This window comes from Accipiter gentilis, chromosome 4 (genome assembly GCF_929443795.1).
Source record: "Accipiter gentilis chromosome 4, bAccGen1.1, whole genome shotgun sequence".
NCBI lineage: Eukaryota > Metazoa > Chordata > Aves > Accipitriformes > Accipitridae > Astur > Astur gentilis.
In genome coordinates, this window is record NC_064883.1 from 55,224 (window position 1) to 60,765 (window position 5,542).

General features: G+C 56.9%; 1 long non-coding RNA gene across 1 annotated transcript; it reads left to right on the forward strand.

The window, feature by feature from the left end:
* The first annotated feature begins 371 nt into the window (after nt 1-371).
* Nucleotides 372-1,943, forward strand: LOC126038034 (uncharacterized). Its single transcript, XR_007505864.1, has 4 exons — nt 372-399; nt 878-978; nt 1,501-1,605; nt 1,876-1,943. It is a non-coding gene; the product is annotated as an uncharacterized LOC126038034 (long non-coding RNA).
* Nucleotides 1,944-5,542: the final 3,599 nt, after the last annotated feature.

Genomic DNA, 5,542 nt, shown 5'->3' on the forward strand with positions numbered 1-5,542 from the left:
TTGAAGCTGTTTTGGATGCCAGCGAAACACCAGCCGGATTTCATCTACCTGCGGCACGTGCCCTTGCGAAAGGTGCATTTCTTCACGGCGATCCAGCTGACCTGCCTCGTCCTGCTCTGGACCATCAAGGTGTCCCGTGCCGCCATCATCTTTCCCATGATGGTAAGAGCTGCCACCGCTCGGCAGCGGGGTGTTTGCAGCGTTGTTGTGAGAGGTGGCATCGTCTCTGAGCTCACCGCATCTTCCCTCTTATTTGTGAAGGTTTTGGCTCTCGTATTTGTCCGGAAAGCGATGGATTTCTGCTTCTCAAAGCGAGAGCTCAGCTTTCTGGATGACCTTATGCCAGAAAGGAAGAAGAAGTTGGACGATGCCAGAAATGAAGCTGGAGAAGAAGAAGAGGTAAGGCTTGCTGTGTCCTCGGGGCTGGACATCTCCGTGTGTCTGTGAGATTGCCTGTTTCTCTTACAGCTTGTCTGGAAATGTTGGGGCAAGATCAGCACTCAATCGAAATAGATCCCAATAGCCTGTAACTTTTGTAACCTTTGTTTCCTCAAGTAGCAGTGAGCTGAACGCTTGAATACAGGTGTAATTTTTAAAACGAGTCGTTTTTCACAAAGGTCATTATCATTATGATGATTATTATTAGATGCTGCTGCGGCTGCTGCTGCTGGCAAGACTTGCTCATAATCATGTTTTGAACACACAGTCCCCCTGCCCCGAAATCTTTGGAGTGAACAGTTTCTCCCCTGCTGCACTAATACCTATAGCTGCCGAGGGGCAGAAGCGGAGGGCAGACTGCTAAGTTTGTGCTGGGCATTCAGCTTATCTCCACTTTGATCAAAGACAGAGAACGTGATTTGTCCCTTTTTTACATCAGGAGTCCAGGAGGGCCATGGAAGCTGCTGCTGCTGCAAGTTCAGTTCAGCTGAACGTGGGGAAGACCAGTAACGTGGATATCCCAAAGCAAAGCAGTGACGGGTAAAGCCCCACCAAGCGCCAGGACCCCCCGGCAAGATTAGCTTGATGGTGTTTGGCAGAGTTTTCTCCACTTGCCTCTTTGTGGGGCATCCCACAGAAACCAGCAGGCAGCTTGGTGGGAAAATCGAATTCGGGGGCAGGGCTGCAGGAAGTGATTGCAAGGCTCTGACCGCAAGCAGAGTGGCTGCAGCACTCGCGTTTGATCCCCAGACCTTGCCTCATCGGTGCTTTTACGGTAGCTGGAGATCCTCATACTTAACACATGAGGAGTTGCAGGCGTGATCTGTACCAGCAGTGGCTTAGGAACCCGGACCGGGGCTAAGCCCCAGCAAGAGCCTTTGCACAGAGCTGTTGCTCTGCAGCTCCCCGGCTTGCCTCCCAAAACTCCTCATCCAGCAAAACCTCCCACGCTTATGCGGAGCTTTGATTCTCGGGGCTCCGCTGTTCCTCTTGCTGATGCTAATGCCCTTGGTGGCATCAGTTCCCATAATCACGGATTGCTATGTAAAATATTTATTGCAGGACTGATCCTTCTGAGATTGTTATCCTGGATGAAATGTCACAAACGACCATATGGAAGGCTCTCACTTTGAAGACAGAAACCCTTTGAATCCAGGGAGGAAAAAGGTAAAGGATTGCATGTGATCGTGACCGTGCTCCTCAGCGAGCGACAGCGCACACCTACGCTTTTCCCACGCTTTGGCCGGCAAGGCTGAGCAAACGGCCTGTCCCTGGGAACAGGCAGTGAGGACCGTGGCATGCAAACCAGCTCCTCTCTGCTGGGGTGGTCCCCCAAACAGGGCTGAATCAGCAGCAGCTGGCAGGTCTTCCACTGATGATGCTCTCCCTCTTTTTCTCTTCCCTTCGCCTTTCCCCACTCCCGCTTTTCACGTTTAGGAATCTTGACTTTGAAGGAGAGGAGTGAGAGCGTGACTCGGGGATGTGCCAACACAGACAGAGGGAGAAAGCGCTTTGTTTCAGTTGGAGGATTCCCATTAAAGCCATGCGGATGTTTTCAGTTATCCTTGGTGTGCTTCAGGCATTCAGTATCTCTAGACCAGCAAGCTGAGGTGAACGTCACAGTCAAGGGGAGTTTGGTGGTGTTCAGTCTGTGTGAGTACGTGCGTGTGGGGGTGTGGGTTTGTAGTGGTAGAGGGACTGCTATGGCTTTATCATTCAGTGCTCTTCTTTTAATACCTAATTCCTCCTCTTTTTTTTTTCTCTTTTTTTCAAATGTAAACTGGGAATGTCCAAAATAATTTTCTGTTATATTTGATGCATTCTCCACTTTCTTCTTGATCACAACCGGGTTTTTGGTCTGGTTTGGGGTCCTGGCTTTAATTCACTCTTATGTCTCTTACTGGTACGAGAGGGATGCCCTCTGCGGCAGGGCAGCATAGAGAGCGTCCAAGCAGTTGGCCTAAGGTGAAAGAAAAGCATTTGCTCCCTGCGCTCCAGTTTTACCTCTCTTGGTTGGTTTGGTTTGGGGTTTGTTTTTTTTGCTTTGGCTCTGCCATCAGCCTGGGAGCTGCAAAATGCAGAACTGCCACCTTCTTGTCCCCTGGCTGTAAACTGCATCTAAGGGAGCACTTCAGGTATTTGATTTTGCATACACCGTATCGTCACAGGAGCGGCCAGATGAGACCTGGGGCTCTGTGTCCCTGGGCTGTTCCCTCTGTTGTTTCTCCACTTTCCTTCTGTATTGGATCTGGCTGAGTTGGAGTTCCTTTACCCCACAGCAGCCCTCGTAGTGCTGTGCTCTGTACTGGTAGCTAGAAAGCTGTTGATAACACAGCAGTGTTTTGGCCATGGCAGACAGCCAGAGCACACCCAGACACCCAGACATCCAGGCGTCTTCCACATGGAGGCCACTTCCCACCTCGGCTGGCCAACGCAACGCGCTGCCTACCTTCTTCAAGGACGTCAGCAGTTTGATGCTGACAAAGCCCATCTTGTTCTTCTGGACATGTTTCAGGAGGAAAGCATCCTTGGCCAGGTTCTTGTCAGAGAGGTGGAATTCCACCCTGGACACAACCCTCCTGGCCAGCTGCCGGTCAGGGACGGGGTAGCTGTAGTCCAAGAGATCAGCCCCCAGAACATCGCTCGCATCGCAGAAGCTCCCGGCAAAGCAGCAGGGACACGGGTGTGACTTGGTGGCCTTTGGGATGTGCAGCACTGCCCGGTCCCAGCCACAGCGGTGCAGATGGCAGAGTCTTGAGGAGCGGGGAGGCTCAGCTGCGCTCTGAAATGAAACGGAGTTTTATGCTTTTAGAAGCGCGCTTGCCTTCATGCCCCCAGCATCGGTCCCTGCCACAAGTTACGCAGCACATGGCCTTGCACAATCTTGCAGCCAGAGGTGCCTCACGAACAGAGCGCAATCTCTTTGATTACCAGGATACAGGCCAGGAGAGATCTTTGGCTTCCGGTTCACGGCAGTTGTCCCGACTCCCCCAGGCCACACACTGTTCACACAGCGGGAGCGAGAGGCCTGTGTCCTTGGTACCCTTGGGGTGTCCTTGCTAGCGCCGAATCCTCCAAGCACAAGGAGGGGATGTACTAACCCCATCCCTGGGATCCCGTAGAGCGCAAACAGCCCCAGCGCCCCGACACCGGACGTTGGGCAGAATCCAGTCCTTTTCTGGGAGCACGCGGCAGCGGGTACTGTCTCCTCCGGGGTGTCACGCACCCAGGGAAAGGGCCACCCCCTCCCAGGGGGATCCAGAGCTGCTGCTTTTCCCAGCAGGAGACTGAAAGACCTGACAGCACTACTGGAGCGAGGGCTGGGGGAAAGCGTGCCACCGAGCAACACTGCATGACCTTCCTTCATGCCCTCGACGTCCTTTTTCCTATTTCTGCCTCGCTCCGGTCAACGCAGTGAACAGAAGCGCGGGCAACGGTCACAAACGCATTTGCCATCTGGCGCAAGGAGGCTGTGGCTGCAGCTTGGTGCCCACTCGGCTCGGCTGAATCAACTTGTTCTTCTTCCCCCACCGGAAAAATACTGTTGAAAGCCAAGAGCATTTGCACCCGCAGACCCCGAGAGCCGCCTGTAGGCCCCGGGGCCACCCCAGCCTCCCTTAACTCTTTCCCTCCCCAGGAGGAGCTGGGGAGGCTCTTGGGGGTGGGGCGGAACACAGGGAGCCCCCGCATTCCTTCCGGGGAGACGCCAAAGAGTCCTTGGCAGCTAACAGCCAGAAGGGACCATGGCACGGCCACCAACGCAGCTCCCACTGCCTGGGCCCTGGGGCCCCCCAGCGCTCCAGCTTTTCCAGCCATTCGTGCTCCCCAAAACTTTCTACCCTTGAGGTAGGGACCGACCCCAACCCCTGCAGCCCAGGGATGCTCTTGGAGGACAAGAGCAGAGGTGACCGCCGGCCATCGCTCCTGTCTCATTCTCTCAGGCTCAGCCAACCTATGCCGCCTGCCCGCACGGGAGCAGCCCTTCCCTGCAGCCTGGGCCCCCCAGGCACCACCAGCAGGTATGGCACCCCAGTCTGCTCTGGCCCCTTCGCCATCCCCATCACACCCGTTCCCCCGGCACTTTTCGCATGGGGGTTCAGCAAGCCCCGGTGAGCATCCTTGCCCTCGCCCGGGCGGCGCGTGCCCAGTAAAGCCCATCTGCAGAGAATTCCCCAAATATTTGGGGCCACCTCTCCCCTTTCACCTCCTAGATGCCAGTCTCCTCCCCGATTTGCAACCCTGTCCCACCGGCACAGCGGCTCACCCCGTGGGGATCACCCCGGCCACAAGCTCCCCACGCCCCTGGCCCAGAGCTGGGGGATGTCGGCCAACGGGGCCGGCTCGGCGGGTGCCCCTGGACAGTTCCCCCGGCCCAGCACAGCTCCCCCTCACCCACACAGGTCTGCAGAGGGCTCCATGTGGCTGCCTCTTCGACCCCTGGGTCTTCCGCATCCAGTGGACAACCACCGACCTGCCTCCACCGGCCACCGCCACGCTCAGCCAAGGCGCCGCTTCTCTGCCGGGTGCTGCCCTGTGGGGTCCCGGGGGCTGCGGGGCCCCCCAGGGACAACCACGATACCTCACACCCTACAAAAACCAGAGGAGTGGGGTGGCCCCAGACCCTCTGGAGCTGCCAGTGTCCATCCCTGGCTACCAGCACATCAAGGGGCAGCTGGCACAGATCAACATCGCCAGCACGGCCACCCCTGTGGGGGCACCCCCGGGCAGCGATGTCCACACCAGCCCCTGCGCTGCCGCCAACAACGAAGCCCTTGGGGACACTGCAGGCGACCTTGCAGTGTCCGAGGAGATGCTCCTGGAAGAGGCCCTAAGGCTCTTCGGTTGCGCCCTGGATAGAGTGGGGGTCAGCCAGGATGCTCCCAGCAGAGGTTCCGTGCCCGAGGATGCTGCTGGCACCAGCACAGACACCCCCGACCACGACTTCAGCTCGCTCTCGCTGCCTGAGGAGATGCTCACCCCCGACTACTGCATCCCCGAGCTCAGCGACGCCATGCTGAGCCTCAAACTAGTCAACGGCGGCGGGATGGAGCCCCAGGAGCCGTGGCAGGGTGCGGGGATGGACCTGCCACCGTCCCCACCTGCC